Source organism: Equus quagga, chromosome 3, assembly GCF_021613505.1.
Source record: "Equus quagga isolate Etosha38 chromosome 3, UCLA_HA_Equagga_1.0, whole genome shotgun sequence".
Lineage (NCBI taxonomy): Eukaryota > Metazoa > Chordata > Mammalia > Perissodactyla > Equidae > Equus > Equus quagga.
Window position 1 is genome coordinate 23,471,459 of NC_060269.1, and position 25,931 is coordinate 23,497,389.

Here is a 25,931-nt window from a genome sequence, read left to right on the forward strand (position 1 = left end):
CACACCTTCAATGCTTTGCTTAGAAATCTCCTCAGTTATCTATCCAGTTTCACAACTTTTAAGTTCCCCTTCCACAACACATTACACACAATTCAGCCACGCCTCTCGTCACTTTATAATAATGATCATCTTTCCTTCAGTTTCCAGTAACACGTTCTTCATTACCGTTTGAGACTTGATAAGATTCACCTTTCACTATTTATATTTCTACCAACATTTTGTTCTTGATGATATATGTATTCTTTAAGATGATAGAGTCTTGCTCTATAGCTCTCCTCATTTCTTTTTTAGCCTTAAACAGAATGGCCTTTAATGTCCATGTTTCCATCAACAGTCCCGTCACAGCAATCTAGACGTTTTTTAGCATTCATTTCAAACTCCTCCAGCCTCTCCTCATTACTCAATTCCAAAGCCATTTCCATATCTTTAAGTATTTGTTACGGCCACGTCTTGGTACCAAATTCCGTATTAGTCAACTCAGACTACCATTACTAAATACCACAAGCTCGAGGACTTAAACAAGAGAAATTTATTTTCTCTCAGTTCTGGAGACCAGAGAGTCTGAGATTAAGGTTTCTGGTGAGAACTCTCTTCCTGGCTTGCAGACGACTACTTTTTCCTAACATGACCTTTGTTTCAGGCTCACACACAGGACAGAGAGAGATCTCTCGCTTTCCTTTTTTTTTTAAAGATTTCATTTTATTTTATTTACTTTATTTTTTTTTCCTTTTTCTCCCCAAAGCCCCCCGGTACACAGTTGTATATTCTTAGTTGTGGGTCCTTCTAGTTGTGGCATGTGGGACGCCACCTCAGCGTGGTCTGATGAGCAGTGCCATGTCCGCACCCAGGATTGGAACTGATGAAACACTGGGCCGCCTGCAGCGGAGTCTGCGAACTTAACCACTGGCCACGGGGCCAGCCCCATCTCGCTTTCTTTTTTTATAAGGCTTACAGTCTTAAGGGCCCTACCCTTAGGACTTTAATCTTAATTACCTCCTAAACCCTATCTTCAAATTTAGGGCTAAGTCTTCAATGCATTGATTTTAGAAGGACACAATTCAACCCATAGCTCATTCTTTCTCAAGAACTTCTTTTAACATTTCTTGCAATGCAGGTCTACTGGCAACAAATACTCCCAATATTTGTTTGTCTGAGGTCTTTACTTTTGAAGGATAATTTTGTATGGTACAGAATTCTAGGTTGGTGGTTTTTTTCTTGCAACACTTTATTTCCCTCCACTCTCTTCTTGCTTACATGATTTCTAAGGAGAAGTTAGATGTAATTTTTATCTTTGTTTCTCTATAGGTAAGGTGCTTTTTTCCTCTGGCTTCTTTAAAGATTTTTTCTTTATATTTGATTTTCTGCAGTTGGAATATGATATGCCTAGGTGTATTTTTTTTGGTATTTTTCTACTTAGTGTTGTCTGAGCATCCTGGATCTGTGGTTTAGTGTCTGACGTTAATTTGGGGAAATTATCAGTTATCATTTCTTCAAATATTTCTTCTATTCATTTCTTTCTTCTCTTTCTCATACTCCCATTACACATATAATTACACCTTTTGTAGTTGTCCCACAGTTCTCAGATATTCCTTTTCTGTTTTTATCAGTCTTTTTCTCTTTGCCTTTCCATTTTGAAAATTGCCGCTGAGACACGCTCTAGCTCGGAGATTGTTTCCTTAATCATGTCCAGTCTACTTATGAGCCCATCAAAGACATTCTTCATTTTTGTCACAGCATTTTTGATCTCTAGCATATCCTTATGATTTTTTTCTGAGAATTTCCATAACTCTGCTTGCATTGTCCATCTGTTCATTACTGTCCTTAGCATATTAATCATAGTTGTCTTAAATTCCCAGTCTGATAATTCCAACATTCCTGCCATGTCTAAGTCTGACTCTGATACTTACTCTGTCTCTTCAAGCTGTTTTTTGCTTTTTATTATGCTTGTAAATTTCCTCGAGAGCCAGACATGATGTATTGGATAAAAGGAACTATAGTCAACAGGCCTTTAGTAATGTGGTGGTGAGGTGTGGAGAGAGGAGGAGCAGTTTGCCATGCTATGATAAGGTTGCCGTCTTTTGGTGAGCCTAAGCCTCTGACTTTGAACTTTACAAATGCTACTCTGTCCCTCTTCTCTCCACTGAGGTGGGGCGGGATGACTAGTGTTGGCAGGAGTTGGGTATTTGCCTTCTCCCAGGTCAGTTAAGTTCTGATGAAACCCCAATAGTTTAGGGTCCAGTAAAATAGTTTCTTTCAAGGGCAGGCCTTAGTAAAAGAACAGAACGGTCTGATGTATTTTAAAATGGTTCCTTTTTCCCTCCCCCTACAGGAAGCATGAGAGGATTTTTCTTTGATAGTCACTGTGAGAACTGGGTTGGGCTTCTGGAGGCGAGACTCATAAAAGTATGGGAGGTTCCCCTATGACTGGTCTGCCCTGATGTTTTCAACTCTCAGAGTTGTCTTCACTGAGCCTCCAGCAATTTGTCGATTACAGTTCAGCTTTCCTAACTCGGTGTTGGCTCCTGGGGAGGTTTCTGTTCAGGTAATTTGTGATTCTCTGTATCACCTCTCTGTCTCTCCAAATCTGGAGAAGAAGATTGCCCTGTGATGTCACTTCTCTGATGGATCTAAGAAGAGCTGTTGGTTTTTTAGTTTGTTCATCTTTTTACTTATTGATAAGGCAGAGTGATGACTTCCAAGCCTCGTACATGCCAGATTGGAAACTGGAAGTCTGGATACATTTTCAATTAGTGCCAATGGCATATTACTATTAGTAAGGGGATAGGTATATAACAATAACTGAAAACACATTTGTAGGGCTTAGTATGTGAAAGGTTCTTCTAAGCATTTTCTGTTCCCCAACACCCCTATAAGGCACTGACTTAGCAAATACACAGCAAAGAAAAGCATGAGAAAAATAATAAAGCCATGCATACTTTTCTCCAAAAATGCAGGGTGCATGAAAGACAGTATTTAGACTTAAAGCAGGAACCAAAGTTGGAGATAATATTTTAAGTGTCTTGAAAGTATTTAACTGAGAATAGGAAAAGACTAATATTTTTGAGCAGGTAATTTTATTTTAGAAAAAAGTTGTCTGACATTACTATCTAAGATATAACAATCTCAACGCCTCTTATGTGCATTACTGCCTATATGATTCGAATACAAAATAACAGACAGCAGAACTGGGAGTTACTCTGCCACTGTTACTGCTACCATTAATTGCTGCTCCACACATACTGTTACTATTGCTGTCACTACTACTGCTAGTGATAATAATGTCAAACAATATTTATAAGTGTTTCCTCTGTGCCAGTCATTGTCCTAGGACCTTAGACGTGCTAGCTTATTTTATTCTGCAATGACCTTTGGAGAAAATATATATGCGTATTTGAGGAACCAGAGGCATGTAGAGGGTACATAACTTGCCCAAAGTCACTCAGGAGATAAGCAGTAGAGCTGAAACTAAGAGGGAATGACTATGCATAATTACTTTTTAAAAAGAAACCATCCCTCTGCTGAGTTGAATCTCAATGAGGATAAAGAGAGATTTTTCTGGTTGGTCACAGTATCCAGAGCGTCAAAGCGTCTGGCGGTTCTCCTGTGCTCAGTACATACTGAGCTCGAGAGTGAATAAATTAATAAACTCTGCCTCACACGTGCTTGTACCTAACTCTTTGTCCATTTTTACTTATTTCCTCAAGATAAGTCCCTATAGAAAAAAGTTCAGGCATTTCCTGTCTTACTATCAATATATCAGAATGTAGAACCAATTTACATTGCCATAAGAAGCATTTAAGAATGTCTCTTTACCGAATGGATCACAGTGGTTCTTATGTATTTATCAAATTTTGCCATTTTGAAAGGCAGGGTGTGTAATTTAATATTAGTTACTAAATGTTTTATTAATAATGAAGATATTTCATTTTTTAAAAATTTCTATTGGCCTTGTATATTTATTTTTCTGTGAAATACCTGCTCATATTTTTTTCATTTTATAAAAGATAATCTAAATGATTAAAGAAATTAACCCCATATTCTTACAATACTTGTGATTTGCCATTTCTTTCTTAAACATATCAGTAGTATTTTCAGTTACATGTGTTAATTCAAACCAGTCTTATTAAAATTAGCTTTTTTTCTCAGTCTAATAATCGTGAAAAAGGCTAAAATGCTTGTGCACATTTTATAAAACTTATTATTGGTTTTCTTCTGGCCTGTACAAATAAGAAGAATTCTAGATATTAATTAGAGATAATCATAACGAACCCAGTGAAGCATTGTTACAATATAAAGAAACACTGAAGGAATAAGAAAGAACATCATAATTCTGTTTAATCCATATAAAGAGAAAGCTTTGGTAGTACTAAACAAACAAACAACAAATGAATGAAGATTCACAGCGCTGGGGAAAAAAATAGACTAGGATCTCCTAACAAAGTGTCTCAATATTCTTGCCATTATTAGGTTTTTTCTTACACAGAAGTTTTGAATAAAATGCCTTAACGAGGTATCTCTGCCAATAAAATTGACAAGATAGTTGCAAAGATGTTTTGAAATCCATTGCAAAAGCAATTTATATTCAGTTTACACTCACATACAGTTAAATAACATTGGGATTTAGCGTCTAAGTAATCTTAGAAGGAATGTCACCAGCATTGATTTAGTCAGTACAGTAAAAGTGTACTCTTTCAGATTTTTTTCTCAAGTGTAGCACATGTTTCACATTACAGTAGGAACGAAAAAAATTCCATACCTCTTCTACAGACTTCCTTCAGCATTGTATGTGAATTTGTTAAAAAAGAAAAAGATCCCAATGTAATGTTATACAATTAGTCCACTAATTTCCTCGAATGTATATACACTGTCAGTATTTACAAAACTCATGCTTTGAGCTAGAACAACAGGATTCCAGGACCTCTCACTGCTATAAGCAACACTTTGTTTTTCTTCTTTGAATATTTCTATTTTCGTGGAAAAACCTTAAAACATTTCATCCATATTTGTTTTCAATTACATTCTAGAAATACAGCAAATCGTGTCTTCTTGTAATGGCTCCCACCCTATAGCAGAGAATACAATCGAAGCTGTACCTGATAGGTAAGTAGCGGTCATTCAGTTTTTACCGTTAACAGGAAATCGTGCATTGACCCATCTCAACTAGAAGTTAATTGAGCTAACGGAAGATACTGTAGGAAGGGGGAGTGAAAGGTCATGGGGAACTTGAATGCAGAGCACCTACTTTATATAGAAATAAAATCTATAGTACATTTTAGCCTGTGATATGTAGTAATTTAAGGAACTTGAATAAAAGGGATGATAGAAATGCATACAAATGCATACATTAAACATTATGTTTTAATATTCTTTCTACGTATATTTATAACTTTTGTATCAGTCAGGATTCTCCAGAAAAATAGAACCAATAAGGATATACGTACAAGTATTGATATATTTTATTTAAAACACATTATTTTAAGGATTGGCTTGCCTGATTGCAGGGGCTGGCAAGTCTGAAATTCTTAAGACAGGTCAGGAGGATGGAAATTCAGGCAAGAGTTTATGTTGTAGTCTTGGGGTGTAATGTGTAGAGTGGGCAGGCAGGTTGGAAATCCGGGCAAGTTTTCTTTTTTTTTTAATTTAATTTTTCTATTAAAGATTGGAACCTGAGCTAAAAACTGTTGCCAATCTTTTTTTTTTTTTTTTGCTTTTTCTCCCCAAATCCCCCCAGTATATAGTTGCATATTTTAGTTGTGGGTCCTTCTAGTTGTGGTACGGGGAATGCTGCCTCAACGTGGCCTAATGAGCAGTGCCATGTCCATGCCCAGGATCTGAACCAGAAAACCCTGGGCCACCATAGCAGAGCATGCGAACTTAACTACTCGGCCATGGGGCCTGGCCCCGGGCAGGTTTTCTGTTACAGTTTTAAGGCAATATTCCTTCTTCTCAGAGCAGGTTCAGTTCCTTGTTTCCGTCTTCAGCTGATTGGCTGTGGCCCACCCACATTATCAAGAATAATCTCCTTTACTTCAAGTGAACTGGTAGTAGATGTTAATTCCATCTATAAAATACCTCCACACAAAATCTAGTGTTTGACTGAGCAACTGGGCACCATAACTTAGCCAAGCTGACATAAAATTTATCCATCACAACTTCAATATGTGATCATTCACATCAAGATTTATACAAAGCAGCAATTATGTATTGAGTATATCTTCTTAAGCATCATACATTTTATTTTATTATTTATTTATTAATTTTTTAAGATTCAATTTTTCATTTTTCTCCCAAAGCCCCCCTTTACAAAGTTGTGCATTATAAGTTATGGGTCCCTCTAGTTGTGATATATTTTAAATATGTTTGAGTATTTTGAAAGTATATAAGGCAAATAAAAACAAGAAGAGTCTGAACTATCCAATAATTGGAAAATAATGAGTTAAAAGGAGATAAAATTTCAATAAATTAAGGGTTCAGAGTGGAGGTGTAAAGAACATTTTTATATCAAATTGTCTTTTTCTCAGATACCAAAATGGACTTTTAGTTGAGAAGCCATATAACTATTTGGAAAACTTGAAGATAAATCAATAAAGAAGAGATAATGAAAGCTTAACAGTTACGGTAATTAACACAACTGAAAGGAACCAATACAGTGAAGGATATAAAACTTTTCCATGGATAACATGCTTAAAATCCAAATAAACAATGACCTGAGTTTGCAAATAAGAAGTATAAAAAGAGAAAATCAGGGGCTGGCCCCGTGGCCGAGTGGTTAAGTTTGCGCGCTCCGCTGCAAGCGGCCCAGTGTTGCGTTGGTTCCAATCCTGGGCGCGGACATGGCACTGCTCGTCAAATCACGCTGAGGTAGCGTCCCACATGCCACACCTAGAAGGACCCACAGAGAAGAATATACAACTATGTACCGGGGGTCTTTGGGGAGAAAAAGGAAAAAAATAAAATCTTTAAAAAAAAAAAGGGAAAATCATTTGTTGAGAAGTGAGTGAAAGTAATATATTTTTAGTTTGAACAAATGGACTGACCTAAGTAATTAATATTAACTTTACTCTTTTATATATAGTTTTTTACTATCATAACTTACATTCTCATGCTAAATTCTCAGGTGACCTGGTTTCATTTAAAAAGTTTTCAAATGGTTCTCCACCTAAACCGCATTTTAAGTGGAATTATGAGAATCCAACGATATTTTACACAATTTAGGGGTTATCTTGCACACTTCCCTGCGGAAAAACTGTGTGCTGGCAAAACAATAATAGTTTCAATAGAAACAGCAGATTCCACTTACTTTTCAAGAACAAATTGAATACATTTATGAGAAAACCTTTAAAAACCTGCCAAATATGAGTTATCAAATACCTATAGCTATGAGACAATGTTTACGATTATTTTCCTTGTGTGAGAGAGCGCTTTCCCGGTATATTCTGTGCTGCATCCTAGTCAAACCAGCAGAACAGCACTCCTTTTCCTGTTTCTCTTGTTGGACAGGAACAGTTTGAACTGATACCGAGATTGCTTAAGGGACAGGAAGGCATTTCAAGTGGCATTAAAACTTGATTATCTTTCTAAAGAACTTAAAAGTATGCTTTATGAATTATTTAAATGTGATTTCGGTTTTAAATTAGATGTTGTGATTACTATAATATTTTCATGAGTGACCATAAAAATTATATCAAAATAAATTAAAAGTGGATAAACATAAACTACACTGTGTGTTTAGAAGCTAAGCCTTGGGGTTTTTGTTTTCAGTGTTGCTGTACTTGTTTCTGTATTGTCAGCTTTGTCCTGAGCTTCCATTTAAATGAGAATTAAAATGAATAGACCTTTTATCCTTCTCCTTGGTGTCAAGATCTTAAACATGTTACTTTTTCTCGACAATTCTGAATTTGCTCCAAAAGAGAGAAGATGGCTACAATAACATGTGAGCGCTTACATTTGTCTGGACGCAACCAGATAAAACATACAATAAGGAAACTAGGCAGTGGCTATGTTTATTCACTCAACCATGTTTTTAAACTTTTACTACTGGCTGCTTTGCTTAATGAGTATGTGAATATTTGAATTTACTCTATTTTAAATGTTTGAAATATATCCTTCTTTGTAGTTCTTTATAAACGGTTACATGCATTTATTTGATTTCAATAATGAAACAATGATACATATATTGACTTATACATTGGCATTTTTTTCCAACAAAATTTTTATTATTGATATAGCTTGACATCTTCAAACCAAACATCATTTAAATTCAAATGCAAACTGTACCTTCTATTTTCATTTTAAGCTAATTCTTGAAATGAAATTAACTATTCCCAGAGAGCAATAAAATAAACATTTAAATAATGTGCAAACGTTTTAAGAAGCTTAATTTTTTGGTTATAATATTAATCACAATCCGTTTTTTAGTTACTAGCAATAATGTGTTGCACTGAATTACATTAAATGGAATTAAAAGCAAAATTTCTAGTGAATCAACTTAGTTTAATTATATTTTTATACTTTCATTCTTCATCCCAAATTATTCAGAAGTGGATAGAAGATCATGCAGATAAGATCTTCAAATTATGATACACACACTCCTGGGGGGTGGGAGAATTTCAGAGCAGTACATTGGCACCCAGTTTCATGGGAATAAACTTCCAGGTCCTTAACTTCAACACGAACTTTTTCCTAAAACTGTCTTTCCTGAGCCTGCGCCTTTAGATAGGTTCATTATGTACCTCCTCCCATTGCTCCTATTCCATCCCACCCCACCCGTACCTTTTCCATCTTTGTAAGGAAGGCATATCTCTTATTGGGAGGTTTCCGTGGTGCATATGTGCTGCAAAAATGAAGGGTGTTAAACAAAGAACAATTTAAAATATTTATAGCTGCGGAGCTTCCATACCATACAAAGATATGTCTTTCGCCCATTTTTTTTTTTAAAGATTGGCACCTAAGCTAACAACTGTTGCCAATCTTCTTTTTTTTCTTTGGTTTTTTTTCTTCTGCTGCTTCCCAAAGCTCCCCAGTACATAGTTGTATATTCTAGTTGTGAGTGCCTCTGGTTGTGCTATGTGGGACGCCGCCTCAACATGGCCTGATGAGTGGTGCCATGTCCATGCCCGGGATCCAAACAGGGGAAACCTGGGGCCACTGAAGTGGAGTGCACAAACTTAACCACTCGGTCACAGGGCCCGCCCCTCCCTTTTAAGGGTACCAATATTAAGGGCAATAAGACAGCACAACTTTTCCTTGCAGGGGTATTATATTGCAAAATGTGATGAGAATGATGACAGCTTTTTTAATGACCTCATCTCTTCTGATCATCTGCCTGAAGAAAGTCCCATAAGAGAAGGTAAAGGGAACAGAGGTGAGAAATACTGAGGGCCGTGACTCCTTATTACAGCCAGGCAACAAACTCATGGCAAGGTCTGAGCCTTGTCTATCTATTCTAGAATTAGCAATCAGGAACCAGATAGTTGTCTCGGAAAAACACATTAGCAGGTTTTCCTGCATTGCGAAACAAAGGCAGACTTTTTGGCTGGAAACTCAGTCTGATTTGGTTGATTCATTTGACATTGAATTCTGGCTTTGGCAATTAGGTTACATGGCACACATTTTCTTCAAAATTGCATCAGTTAAGTCTCACTTCTAAACTTCTGGGGAAAACATCTTTAAATATATTGGCAAAGGTGTTTTGAAATTAAAAATATTTTAATTTACTCAGTCTTAGAACATCAGATGCTTTAATGTTACAAAGAAACTTTCTTAAACAGGTGCACATATATAAATGGACCTTCTGAGATGGATTCACACGTAATTTTAAAACTTAAAATTAATAAGAAATATGTTGTTTCTATTGCCTTGGTTTTTACATATTTAGTGTATCTTTTGAACCAATATCTTGTGAAATTTCAACCAGCTGGGCGTCTTAATGGGTACTTGTGTGCTTGCAGCCCTGAGATGAGATTGTAAGAGTCTAAAGATTGTAAGACCAAAATATTGTCCTGGATATTACAGTAAATTAAAATTTAATAAAAATATCAAGTTGAATTTATAAGAAATTGATTCAAAAATCGTTTCTAGGGGCTGGCCCCATGGCTGAGTGGTTAAGTTCGCACGCTCCACTGCAGGCGGCCCAGTGTTTCATTGGTTCAAATCCTGGGGGCGGACACGGCACTGCTCATCAAACCATGCTGAGGCAGTGTCCCACATGCCACAACTAGAAGGACCCACAATGAAGAATATACAACTATGTACCGAGGGGCTTTGGGTAGAAAAAGGAAAAAAAAATAAAATCTTTAAAAAAAATAATTTCTATAATTCCATTTATCTCTACAAATATTTGATAGCTGAGTAAAAACGAAAGAGTGGTGCATAATTGTTTTCTAAGAACATCTTTCGTTTATAGATCTTTTGGGTGATAATAGTCACCACAATTGTATTTTCTTTCTGAAATAAAATACTTGTAAAAAGGCTTGACTTGGCCTCATACACTGTTGGTGGGAATGCAAACTGGTACAGCCACTATGGAAAACAGTATGGAGATTTCTCAAAAAGTTAAAAATAGAAATACCCTATGACCCAGCCATCCCATTACTGGGTATCTATCCTAAGAACCTGAAATCAGAAATCCCAAGAGTCCCTTGCACCCCTATGTTCATCACAGCATTATTTACAATAGCCAAGACGTGGAACCAACCTACATGCCCAGAAACTGATGATTGGATAAAGAAGATATGGTATATATACACAATGGAATACTACTCAGCCATAAAAAAAGACAAAATTGGCCCATTCGCAGCAACGTGAATGGACCTCGAGGGTATTATGTTAAGCGAAATAAGCCAGTCAGAGAAAGACGAACTCTATATGACTCCACTCATAGGTGGAAGTTAACATATTGACAAGGAGATCTGATTGGTGGTTACCACAGAAAAGGGGGGAGGGCACAAAGGGGGAAGTGGTGTACCCACAACATGACTAACAGTAACGTACAACTGGAATCTCACAAGGTTGTAATCTATCATAACATTAATAAAAAATTTAAAAAAAAAGGCTTGACTTTGTCAAAATTTTAAAGTAATGTAAGAGAAGTAGAAAAAAAACAATAAAACCTCAATACACAAAAGTTTCTACAATTTAAAAAACCCTCCCATTTATAAGTAATATTTACATATAATATCTCATTTTATACTTCAAATTCTGAGTTAATACTATTGTCATTCATTTTACAAGAACTCTAATTTTAACAGCAACGGCATTTCCTTCCACTCACAAACCCTGCCCACTCTATGCTTATCCTAATCTGCTTCGTATTTCAACTAGTAGTTCTACTAATCTGATTATATGTATATGTATCCCACAGTCATGTAAACGTATTCTCCTTACTTCATGTGAGAAATGTTTTGGAGATATATCGTTTTCTTTAGAGGCCCTGTATCTAGAATGTGAAAAACCATAAACTATAAACTATAACTATGGTTTGAGAGCAAACCATAAACTAGCCCTCAATATTGCAGACCACCCAAATGAGACATGGATAGAACCTAGCATCCTTCTTAAACAAAACAATCATTCCATCCTCTCTGATTTGTGCGGCCCCACCCACACCTCCATGTTAGGAACCCCAGAGAATGATGGGAGGCAGCAGACAGTAGTGGTTAAGAGTATGGAATTGTGAAATCACAGGGCCTGGATATTCATCCTGGCATTTTAGTGCACTACCTGTATGGTCTTGAGCATAGTGTTAATTATTCTAAGCTCCCATCTCCCAGCTAGGGATTGCAATAGTATTTGTAATAGCATTCTTTTGAGAGTTAAATGATAATTTGTTGAAAGCACTTAGCTTAGGGATAGGAATACAGTAAGCACACCCAAAATGGGGGCTATTGACTGGTTATCAACTGAGAGATTTTAGATTCATTTTTCTTACTGATTTCAGTTTTTGAGATATTTTATTATTAATTAGTATTCTGTCTCAAATAATTAAATGGCAGGTCATTCTATTTATGTCTTGTTCACAGCAAAAATAGAAAAGAGCTCTCTTAAGGGAAGTGGTTGAATCTTTTGGCTTGTTTTGGGTATTATCTACAGACATTATCTATGACTTTTTTATTGGTGTTATATGTATAGCCAATTATCATGGCTAATCAAGAAATACCTGAACTAACAATTTTGCTAAATCATCATTATTTTTAAATTAGTGTATAAGACAAAAAATTTGAAACGTTTGTTAGGACTGAAATGTTTCCTTTAAGCCTCTAATTAGAAATGCACATGTTTTACAGCTGCTGTTTATCAAGTCAGACGTCACACCTGTCTACCATATATTTTAAATCCCATTTTTTGTAGATTGATGTTTGCTATAAATGCAGCCATCTCTTAGTATAAAGCTTTCCAGTTAGTGTTTTATGCTTCTTAAAACCTACATTATATGCTACATGGCTCATTTGGCAAGAGTTGCATTTTGCATTCTTGGAATGATGCTCTATGCTATATAGATAAATTTATTTTTGGAGAAAATAAATGCATTTTGTTATGCAATATTTTGTTTGTGAAATTTAATTTTTTTTTTTTTGAGGAAGATTAGCTTTGAGCTAACATCTGCTACCAATCCTCCCTTTCTTGCTGAGGAAGACTGGCCCTGAGCTAACATCCATGCTGACCTTCCCCTACTTTATGTATGGGTAGCCTACCACAGCATGGCTTGCCAAGCGGTGCCATGTCCACACCTGGGATCCGAACCTACGAACCCCAGGCTGCAGAGGCGGAACATGGGAACTTAACTGCTGTGCCACCGGGCTGGCCCCTTGTTTGTGAAATTTTAAAGTATTGTTTAGTAGGGAACAGAGGTACATATATCTGCCCAAGACTGAACCTGGGATATCTACTTTTTTTTGAGGAAGATTAGCCCAAAGCTAACATCTGCCTCCAATCCTCCTCTTTTTACTGAGGAAGACTCACCCTGAGCTAACATCCATGTTCATCTTCCTCTGCTTTATATGTGGGATGCCTGCCACAGCATGGCTTGATGAGCAGTGTGCAGGTCCGCACCCAGGATCTGAACCAGCAAACCCTGGGCCGAGGAAGCAGAACATACGAACTTAACCACTGTGCCACCAGGCTGACCCCATAGATATCTAGTTTTTAAGATGTGTGTTTGAATTGACAGTAAAATAATTCTATTCCAAAAAAGTCATTGGGAATAGAGTTTAAATATTTAAGTCTTTACTTACTACTTTAATGCTTACTCTCCAAAGAAAAACATAACACTTATCTAAATAGTAGATAGGATAATTATTTTATATAGAATAAAACATTATAAATTTCATAAATCTGGATTACAAAAATGATAAATCCAAAAGGCATTCATTCATGACCATTTGAATCTTCCTTAAGTCCAGTTCCTTTTGTCAAAAAATAAATAAAAAAATAAGATCCTGCTAGGCTACATGACAATCTCTATGGTAATGCCATATTCTGTAGGATTTTAGGATTTTAGACTATTAAAAACTCACACACACTCTGCTTGTTCTTCCTATTACATCCATAATCACTCCCTTCCCATGCCTCCTGTAACACTTTGGCTCATATAGTAAAATTATTTATTCTTATGCTTTCTATCTATTAAAGAGTATTATAAGTAAGGTCACCATAAAATTGGTTATTCAAATCAAGAAATTTTGAGAGGGAAATGGGGAGCTAAAAATAATTTAAAGGACATAATTTCTGTGATCTTAATTTACTGAGCAAAAATGGTTTTATAGTTTTGGTGAACATATGAAATTATTCTGTTAAAAAATCGCTTTCAAAATTAAAATTCTTTCTAAAGGGGCCAGCCCAGTGGGTAGTGGTTAAAGTCACATTCTCTGTTTCAGCAGCCTGGGGCTCACAGTTTAGTTCACAGTTTTGGATCCCAGGCACAGACCTATACACCACCCATCAAGCCATGCTGTGGTGGCATCCCACATACAAAAAACAGAGGAAGATTGGCATGGATGTTAGCTCAGGGACAATCTTCCTGACCAAAAAAAAAAAACTCTAAAATTAAAAATAAAACATATCATGGGCATTTAAACAAAATAAGACATAACTTCCTAATTTGTTTACCTGAACATGTAAATATTGTAAACAGAATAATTTCTCTTGGTATATATGCCTATATTATAATCAGATTCTTATGCAATGCTTTTTCAAATGTCTTGCTACTGCTATACATTTGAAGAATGCCTTTTAATATAGTCTTATCAGGTTAAATATTTTAATAAAATAGCTTGGAATCTTCAAAGTTGCAATTTATGTTTAGTTAATTTCAAATTATTGTTGACTATTTTTTTCCCTTTTTTTTTTTTAAAGATTTTATTTTTTTCCTTTTTCTCCCCAAAGCCCCTCCGGTACATAGTTGTATATTCTTCATTGTGAGTCCTTCTAGTTGTGGCATGTGGGACGCTGCCTCAGCGTGGTTTGATGAGCAGTGCCCTGTCCGTGCCCAGGATTCGAACCACGGAAACACTGGGCCACCTGCAGCAGAGTGCGTGAACTTAACCACTCGGCCACGGGGCCAGTCCCTAATTTTTTCCCTTTTGAGCATAATATTTTTAATTGATATAATATTCTGTCTACACATGCTGAAATACCAGATAAATTCACAGTAAAGCTGCTAAATGGAGAATAGTTTCATTTTTATTATTTTAATATTAAAATGTGGAAATGTTTGTGCTCGGAAATTTTATTAGTTAATTCCTTCTTCTTGATGAAATATGTCAGAGGACAAAACTCATCAAATAATTTGTTTCTATGACTTCTTTGAAAGTTTCGTGAGTTGAGATGCTGCAAAATCATAGGTATTCTTGAGGAAATTATGGAACAATTATAAATTAATCTAGTTAAAAATTGGGGTTCAGTGAAAATTTTCTTTCAACAAGTCCAGATATTTCAAAGCGTAGTTAAGAATTTCAAAATTAAACTTTCTGCACTCTTTGAACCCTCATGGTTTATTTCATTCAATTGCTATCCTATTTTTTTAGCAACATACTTTAATGTTTTCTGTCTTCAAAACTTGTTCTCAATAACTACCATTTTATAAAAGCTTCGGATGTTGAAGTGTTGGTGCTCATTTTATTGAATAATTAAAGATTTTTCAACTCTTGAAAAACTAGAAGACATTTAATGTTCAAGAATCAACTCAATTTTAGGATGCTTACGTTGATATCTAATGCAGTTCTTTAATATCCCAGCATTCATAGTATGCAACTGATAATGGGCAACAGAGAAAGAAAGCATATAGTGCAATTCTGAAGTTTCTTTTTGGATTTAACATCAACTTTATTTACAAAAATGTCATAGGTAAATTAATTCATGTGATATAATTTTAAATTACTTGGTAGCTTAGAAGCTTTATTTTGATTCAATAAATATTGGAATTCTTTTGGATGCAATTGACTTCTGAGTTCATCTCAGCCAATAATGACTACTTCTTGAATCTGTAGATTTCTTATTTAGAAGGAACATTTTTTTCCTATTCACATAATGTGCCTCACCAATTTTTCTATATTATAAACAAAAAAACATCGAACCTTTTAACTGCATTTGCAACAACAATAATATCATATGTTTCACTTTGGACAAAATGACATTCCAAATGTTTTTCCTGATTTCATAAATTGGATGAAAAATTGAAACAATTATTGGAATTAACTGATTATCTGAACCATTTGAAGAAACTGATATAAAATTTGTCATTTAACTTTCACCAAGTTCTTTTGTTGAAAGAGCCACCAATTACACTTAGAATATAGAAAGCTGGAAAGAGCTTTAAAAAAAGAAAAAGCAAGATCTACAAAATCATAACTTTTATTGAAGCCAACAGAGAGCTGAGATTGCAGGTCAATCCACTATCCTGAAATCCAGAAAAAGCAGTGTTAAAACATAAATCGCGGCATATTAAAAAATTTGAGTTTATTTGATCAAAAATCGATTTGAATGTGCCAGTGCCAATCTGGAAGTTGTTAGGAGCGCTCCTCAGACAGGAGCTAAGAGACAGACTTATACAGAGAAAATGCAGAAGCAAAGAAGGGAAATTATTTGATTGTCCACAGCTTAAAGTCTGGCTGGCTGTGAGTGGTTGAGACCACGTAGAGTTAGCTGTCCTCGGCCCCTCATGTTCAAGGGTAGTTCCTTTTACCGGTGAGCACTCTGCATGCTGTCCTGGAAAGAGTGACTTTAGTTATACTGTGTCTATAAAGGGTGAGGAGAAGAGAGGTGAGTTACTGCTTGTGTCTCTGCAACTTAACCATGTTTTGAAATGAGAACTCCCTTCACTGCACATGTGTTTCATGCCGCACTGAGAACATGGAAAAACTCAAGGTGCAAAATGCAGTTCTAGCAAATCCACCTGCAGCTTATTTTGATTAATTACGAATAAGAAAACACTAAAAAGTGAAAATTCTGGGGCCAGCCCAGTGGCACAGTGGTTAAGTGTGCATGTTCTGCTTTGGCACCCCGGGGGTCGCTGGTTCGATCCTAGGTGCGGACATGGCACCGCTTGGCAAAAGCCATGCTGTGGTAGGTGTCCCACATATAAAGTAGAGGAAGATGGGCATGGATGTTGGCTAGGGCCAGTCTTCCTCAGCAAAAAGAGGAAGATTGGCAGCAGATGTTAGCTCAGAGCTAATCTTCCTCAAAAAAAAAAAAAAAGTGAAAATTCCAGGACAAATGTTGGATGCTGGGACAACAGTCATAAACTAGGGAAATGCCTGACACATTGAAACATACAGAGCCCTTTAATTCAGTTTCATATCCTACTAGTATTTCTACCCTCAAAATGTTTTGCATCTTCAAATCAGAATTGCATCCTCAAACCTCAAATTTGTAGCACTTGATATATAATTTGTACTCCCTGTTGAGTCTAACCACTGCATAAATAAGAAAAAAAAATACATTGTGAGATTTTTCTTTAAGCAGTGTAATTAGTAAATGAATCAAAATTGTGCTTCCATCATCTACATTTTCTTTCTTTTCTTCCCGCTCTTCTGCCTTAATTTAAGCAAGAGTCTAAGCTTGCCCAAAAGAAACTAAATTACCAGAATGTAGTATGTTCAAGTTCATTCTTTTCTTTTTTTCTTCCACACTGAAAGGGGTCTTTATGTCAAGTTAGATCACATATGAAAATAAAATTCCTTTTTTAAATGAGAAATTAAAAGCTCCAATAACTTGAAACATACTTATAACCCCTAATAATCTGAAAACTTGGTTAGCAGCAAATGAATAATTGAGGAAAATCCATTAACCCTAATTTGGAGCTATGGTAAAATAGAAGGGAACTAGACTTTTTGAAAACAAAATTCTGTATGATGTTTGTTATTAATAACATCAGATCTTAAGAAATGTTATAGAGATTCCCTTTGATTTTGGTAAATACAATAAAATAACATGACTGATGTGAGGACTGAATATGACAATTTATGAGAAAACATTTTTTGAAAAGGATTGTACAAATGGAAAGTATTATTATTATAATCACGATATGGAAGGTGAGCCCTCATAGAATTAATAATTACATGCAGACTCTGAAGAAAATGATACGTGTTCACAGGTATTGTTCCTGTACTAAGTGATGCAAATGCTAGTTTGCTATTTAAAATAATATGCCTCTACACAGAATCTCACTATGATGTGGGCTAATAATTTAGCCCAACCTCAAATGGTAGAGTTCTTTTCTAACACAAGTCCTGCTAACAGGAAAGAAAAGTGGTAGATGGCTCTGAATTGAGCAACTGTGTTCCCTTAGGATAATGCCTAGTTCCCGATATTTCACATGACTTTACCTAAATTAACAAATCTCTGCCATATCTCCCTCTGTAATATATATATTTTTTGTCTCCCCATTATATATATGTAATGTAATTTGCTATTATATATATATAATTTTCTATTATTTTGTATATATTATGTAATTTGCTATGTTCAAAACCCTCCCTTAATCTATAATTCTTTCACTACCGGTAGGTTTTATTTCTCTCTTCAAGCAGAGTTAACAGTGCTTACTTTCTGCCTGTTTGATAAATAAATTATCAAGGCCACGTGTAAAATACTCAAATGTTTTCTCTCAACCTATTGTCTTTCCATTTCATCTTTTATTGTCTTTTTCCCCTTCTGCTTTTCTTATCTTCTTTTTCTTAATATTTCTGAAACTTTGTTCTGTATTCTCTTCTGGTTATTCTATGAATTTTATATTTTATCTCTTTTATGACCCTTATTTACCCTTCTTTTTCCATCTTCTCCTCCATCAAACTGAAACAGAATTTACATTATATAAGCCTTTGGCAATGTTTTTCTAAAGTTTATCGAATATGATACTGTGGACTGATTCTTCACTTTTTACAATTATTAAATGAAATAATTTTGAGTCATTATTAGTGATATAATAAAATGTAAATATAAAATATTAAAATATCAGAAACTATTCTAGAATATGACAATTTTTTATTCTGAACTTTTATTTTTATCAAATTATGATTCAGGTTAAAAACTAGTATGCTCCTATTTGCAGAGTCTTCTAATTGACAATATATCATTTTTTCCATTTTCTTTAATTAAATAAGTAACGAAGTCCTACCTAAGAATGTTTTTTATTAGTCTCTATAAAGATAAATTTATTCTTTTTCCTTTTATTCACAAACTATATACTATTCCACAAAAGAAAGGACTTTAAAATTTGTGCATATAAATTACAAAATATATGTGACAATAATTTAAAAGCCCAACAATTTTACACTGAAAATTTGGATTGGTTTACTCAATATTCACTCTCATCCCTTTTAAACTGACCTTCGAGTAGAGGAGTAGAGTGCAGGTAAACGTGTTTTTCCTAGCCCTTTTTCCGATTAAGATTTTACGCGCAACATAGATTCAGCCATCAGATTTAGAGGAAGGATTAAGATTCATGTAGAAAGAGGCATCCATTTCGAAGACGCAGGTTATGGAAGAGAAAGTATGCTTCTGGATCCAGCAGTTATTGTACTGATATCCTGATCTTTGAGTCGGCTTCAAATTTGGCAGCTTCCTCTTCTCGGCAGAGGAGAATTGGTTCTATTAACAGCACTCCACAATTGTGCAATTCCTGATCGTGAGCCAGCAGGTAATATATACTCTTGGTGGGATCGTTCTGCAGTGTGGACTGGTAGTTCTTCCTAGAGGTTCCGCTTTCACAGTGATATCATAAGGTAGCCACAATTCTAAACAGCTAAGGTGCTACTGCTACTCACAGCTAAAAGCATTAAATAATCGAGTAATTAGTATCAATAACAGCTGTTGGCCACAGACTCTTTAGAAAATGGGAAGTTGGAATTTGTTAGGTTTGAAGGCATTAAAGTGAGGGAAAAGTCCATTTAACTCTGTGGTTAGTGACTTGAATTATCATTGATGAGCACCTCAAATTAAGTAAAATAAGGTGTGAAGGCAGGTGTTAGTGACCAAATCTTTGCTACAAAAAATCACTAGGGATTGTGCAAGGTATGAAAAGACTATGAGAAGTCTGGGTGCTTTAATCAATCAGGAAAATCTTACAAAATTGAAAATGAAGGGAGCCAGCTTTTAATGTATCTCATAGCAAAGTCAGAAGATCTGAGGGTTTCTATGACTAACATAAAAGAATTATTTTATCTCTCTAACAATAGGGTTACTGCACCTGAAAATGAGATTCTAAGTCTCATTCTGTGGGTTGGTGAATTATAATGTAGGTTCAGTTTGCCAGATATCTTTTGTGAAAGTTAGAAAATTTGTGGAAATAGATGGATACCGAAATTGTAATAATGGCATTGAGGAAATGTAGATGACTCGGAGTGCTTAAATTACCCAACCTACACCAAGCTCCTCCTGCTGGAATAGGCCAAACTTCCTCTCTGACTGATGAATCGCTGAAGATATTGCTTTGCGAGAGCAAGTCATGTCTTATGCCACGCTTCATTTGTTCCAGATTTAAATTAGAAGCCAGAAATCAACATAGTACAGAGGGCTAATTATTAAGTTGTATCTTGCATGAAAGGCTTACCCACTAAAAGAGATGCAATATTTTATCATTTATAGGGGGAATAAACAGAAGAATCTGGGAATGGATTCTGTGGCTTCTAGAACAGGGAATGAAGACAAATTTTGGAGCAAAATAAATTCATTGATATGAGTCCACGTGTTGCCAATTGAACCAAGGGGAGACCCAAGGAAGAGCCTCCTGCCCTTCCTGTCAGGGTCCTTTCTCTGTTCGGTGTCACAAATCTGAAACATAACTGAAGCTGTGCATTCAACAGCACAAGCTTTATTCAATGGCCAAAGAATGGAGAAGTGGGAGCTAAATTCTCAAATCAACTTCTTAACTCTCAGGGTGATCACACAGCTGTTATAAGGGGTCAAGGTAATGAAGGGGAGGAATATTCATAGTTATTCAGGGAACTGGGCCAGCTTTTCAGGGGAATAGGGTGCCACCCATTTTCTTCCTTTATTTGGTCTGGAGGTTCCTGTCATGGCCATGGACAAGCGTGTTATTTAGCATAGTAATGTATTACAATAAAGTATAATGAACTGTGAGGTCTATATCGAGTCAAGTTGGACTGCCATGTTGCCTTCAACTGGTTTTTTTTTTCCCTTGAGGAAAATTAGCCCTGACCTAACATCTGCCACCAATCCTCTTCTTTTCCTGAGGAAGACTGGCCTTGAGCTAACATCCCTGCCTGTCTTCCTCTACTTTATATGTGGGGCACCTGCCACAGCATGGCTTAACAAGCTGTGCATAGGTCCTCACCCGGGATCTGAACTAGTGAACCCCAGGCCACCAAAGCAGAACGCGTGAACATAACCACTGTGCTACCAGGCTGGCCCTGGCTTCAGCTGGTTTTAACTGGTTTTGACCTATGTCTCTGCCATCTTTTCCTTCTCTTGGTGGTTTCATGTAAGGTAAAGATAACATATTAGGATCGCTCTGGGCAGGGTTGTAGTTAATATCTTATGGGCCCTGGGGCCAGGGTAACACATGTAGTAGATACTGCACATAAAAAACGCTACATTGATTTTCTGAGAGAGATTCTAATTATCAAAGCAGTAGATGAAATACAGATTCACTGCTGATCTTTGATAAAAGAGATTGAAAGTCAGAAATTTCTTGATATAAATTGACTACTACTCTCATTCAGTTCCATTTTAAGGCACTCCTGAATGACGAGCAGGTGAGGGACTAAAAGGAGTTTATTTGGATGTCTTCATTACCGGGAAAGAAAGATTACCATTGGAGGTTTAGATCTACAGTGATTTTTGGATGTTGGTTAATTGTTTTCATGAATGATCAGAGGCTCGCATAAATCAATAATAGAAAATGTAGGTAGACATATGTAGATAAACCTCACAAAATGTCTCCAGGCTATGAAAATGCTTATTTCCATATGAATGCTTAATATCTTTGTTCCCTATTCTGAAGAACAATGTGATTTCTTGATAGAAGTCATGTTTCTCCAGCTATCTCAATGCTTGATCAAATGGCTCACACAATTTGCTATGGTGACAAGAACAGAGATGTACTGAATCAACAATGTGAATTTTCTCTGTCATTGGTAATCAGTTTACTATTACTGCTGTGTGTCTAATCTGCTAGCTCTAAAGATAGATAATAAATGTTCCAAATGATGTCATATCTTAAGCAGACCAGACAGTCATCCAATGCCAGATCGAGAATATAGGTCCCCTTCCATCAAAGAGAGCACAGCAATTTTCCCTTGTTCTTTATCTTAGTTGATATTCTTCACCAACACAATTTTGCTGGCAGTAACAACTATGGATCTTATAAATACTTAACACACCATCGTGATGGTCTACACAACAGTACTCCAAAGAAAGGCTTCATTTTATAGAGCAAATGAGCTCATGTTCAAAGAATTCACTGGTCATACCATGTGGCACACTAAACTAGAAGCAACAACCATTATAGAATGATAGTTATTCTTGCAAGTTAGCAGTACTGTTCTGAGAAGCACTATTTGTTCAAACCAACAGCTAATATAGAATGATCTTTCTTTCATGGCCAATGTGTATAATTCTCAAACTAAGGAAATGGGAGAGGCTTCTCATTCTGTTATACCTAATGAGTTACTTGAAATGTTTTTATTTCCCATATCTATTCTTTTGAACTTTTCTTGTTTGGAGGTCTTGGTGCCCAAGGAAGCCATAATTATACCCCGGTGTACAACAATAGTTACACTGAAGGAATTGTTGATACAGTCACGTAACCATTTTGGACTCCACATGATCATAACAGAATAGGCCAAAAAGGGGTTGGCTGGGGAGAGTGATCTTGACTATCAAGGGAATAGAATGATATTGTTGCCAAAATGGAAATGGAGGTATATTTCTGGAATTCAATCAATCCTCAAAGTGCCTTTAATTGCTTCAATGTCCCCTGATAGACATTAATGGACAACAAAAGCATACAATGCGTGCAGAACACCCAAGTGCTGCAAGAGCAGATTTGACTCACTCCAAGGGTCAGCATAATCTGCTTGTTGAGGGCAGAGGTAACATGGTGAGGGAGCAAGGAAGTGAAGATGTGGGTGCTCGTGTTCTTTTCCTTGCTTTTTTTTGTTGATGAAGATTCACCCTGAGCTGACATCTGTTGCCAATCTTCCTCTTTTTCTGCTTGAGGAAGATTAGCCCTGAGCTAACGTCTATGCCGGTCTTCCTCTATTTTGTATGTGGGCTGCCACTGCAGCATTGCTAATAAGTGCTGTAGGTGCGTGCCTGGGATCCGAACCTAGGAAGCCAGGCTGCTGAAGCAGGGTGCGCCACACCTAACCATTATGCTAGAAGCGGCCCTTCTTCCTTGTTTTCTTATGTATACATTTACATTAATTAAGCTTTTCTTTTTGTTATCTATCCTGCCTCCACCACCACCCAGTCTTTTCTTTTTAATCAGGTGTGCTGGTATTGTTAAAATAAGAGTTTATTGGAGAAGTTATAAACTATCAAAATGAGACTGTGCCTGGACCAGAGGAGAAATCACTTCAAGGCGATACAGTGACTTATGAGACTTCTGGGTGCCAATTTTCATTTATAAATACCGTAACTGCATTGTATTATACTTGTTTTTTTTGTTGCTGTTGTTATCAGGAAGCTCAGGAAGCTTAAATATGGGGAAAAGGGATGCATATGGAAATTGAATCAATAAAGGAGTTGAGTATAGATAGATCATGAATTGGCTTATTAACACTGATTCCATAGCCCTTCCAGAATTCCTTCCTCTGCTTCTTAAAATGAAAAGTTTATCAACAACAGCTCCCATTTCCCCTTACAGCTAGAATTTCAGTTGTTATTGGTCCTGTTCCAGGCCTCTTTCAGATAACTTTTCAAAATTTATTTCATGTTGATATACAGGGAGAGAGGAATATTTTTGATGGCAGGGATCATTTTCAGGCCTGGTGTTCTTAGCCCGTTGCTGCTGTAGTTACAGGTAACTTTCTGATATTCCAGCCACCTGACTATGGCAGAGGTTTTATGCAGTGACTCAGTTATGTAGGATAGCCTGGAGAGTTTTTATTTCTGCAATTCTAAAATTACAAATTTATTTGGACCATAAAGAGCTGTATGTCTCTGTAATTAATTATGGACTTCTCCCATTTCAACTGCTTTCAAAATTCAACCCAATAATTCCTTGCTAAAACTTAGGAACCTAATATAACTATCACAGGTGTCAAAACTGAGAAATAAAAGGTGTTTATCATAGCCCAAAGGCGACTCTACTGAGATGAGGAGAAGCATTGGACCGCCTCTCATGGGAATATATTGTCTTCTTATGTGAAGCATATGAAGGATTGCAATCGCCCCAAGCTTTAGGAATACTTAGACATAAAGCATGCCGTGCACATTACAGGTTGCAATAAAGTAAGTTATGTTCATTTCAAATTCAAAAATTATTTCAAAATTGAAAGCAACAAAGTAAAAATAAATTCTAGGGATATATGGTGTCAAGATATCGTGGATTTTCCTTAGTTATTTGTGCAGGTAGTAATAAAATAAATATATTTTTAGAACTGTATTTAACATACAAAAACACAGATTCTTTATTAGAATGTACAAAGGGCCATTTACATTGTTAAATTAGGGTTTTCAAACAACGCTGTTACAATTGCTCTGTTTTAATGAGCCTCTGTTGGTTACTGAGTGATTTGCTGAGGTGGGCTGCCCGGTGGCGTCTCACAGAGGTCCTGGCATGTTACAGCAATGCTGCCTGGAATATCATCCTCACCACATCTTTCATACCACTTCATAAAGCTCCTACTTTTCTTTCAAACTTCTACTCATGGCCACCTCCAAAAAGATTTCTTTCAACTTCCTGAGGGCAGTTCTGATTTGGTGCACCATCTATGAGCTCCTGGGGTACCCTATTTGTATGTCTTTTATACAATTATTAGAACGTATGATGATTGTTGCTTGGTGGTCGTTACTGCTAAACTATCATGCCTAATGAGTATTTTTTAACGCTCTTTACTTCATTATCTAGTAGAGTCTCCAAAACAGGGCTGATATTTAATCAGTGTTCACTGATTTACTGAAGTGATGCATATCGACTGCATGCACCTTCTTCACCAGCGACTGGATGGTCACAGTCTGGGTGGCTTATAAATGACAGAAATTTTATTTCGCACAGTTCTGGAGTCTGGAAGTATGAGAGCAGGCTGCCCATGTGGTTGAGTGAGGCCCATCTTCTGGGTTACAGACTTCTCCTTACATCAACACATGGAAGAAGGGGACTAAGGAGTTCTTTGAGCTCTTTTATAAGACCACCAATCTTATTCATGAGGGCTCCATCTCATGACATAAACACCCAACAAATGCCCCACCTGACACTATCACATTGGGCATTAGGATTTCAACATATCAATTTGGGAAGGACACACCCATTCAAACCATAATGAAATCTATACTAGATTGATTTAAACCTACAGTTGGGTTATGGTAATTGGGAAAATAAAAGAATAGGATTGCAGCCATATTTCAAAGCCAGGAAGGCAGGAACGTTTCTCCAGGAGAGTTGCCTGAATACACCAAGATTCAGTCAGGGATGGGAAGTATGACAAGCACTTGCTAGGTTTTAAGAAGAAATGTGACCAAAAGCAATGGATAGACTGTCAATGACCTATTTCAATTGATTTATTGACTGCCATTCTTTCTTGGAATGGAGTATCGTGTAAACAGAATACAAGCAGACAATACACCTCTGCTACTCTCTTTTTATGAAGAGTAAGAGTTAATTCCAGTTATCACCACATGGATGTGATGTTAATCTACCCTCTGCCTTACCGTGATTGGTTTAGGAATAAAAATGACTATGATATTGCAAATGGACATGATCAGTAGTTCAAGTAAAGGGAGATTAGAGAATTTTTTTAGTTGGTAAAAAGAGATAAGGCTTACATAGTTGCTACTACCCTCGGCTTTATGTCTGATCTGACAATCTTTAATTTTGGTGTGTAATATATATCAGATAACTTTAAATTGGAAGTGTTTAAGTAGTTATTTGAAATTACCAAATATGCTTCTTTGTTATTAGCAAATATCTTCTTATATATAAGGTAGCAGTACTAGTAGCCTTCAAAATAATATTCCTCAAGGTCATTTCAACTTGAATCACATATGTGAAATTCATATAAACTCACACAAACCAAAAGTAACTGGCAATTTGTGATTGTGGTATATATTGGTCTCAAAGCTATGTTTGTATGTTCAAAGGAGATTGGAGTGATATGAAATAAACTCTTGAGCCAAAGGATATTTATAAAACTAAAATAAATAGTCTAAGTAAAGTGTTATATGCTAAGAAAATTATGAGCACATTTTATCATACCCCAGAATTATTTTGGAGTACTGTAAATCTTTTTACTATTGCAAATTATGTCCAT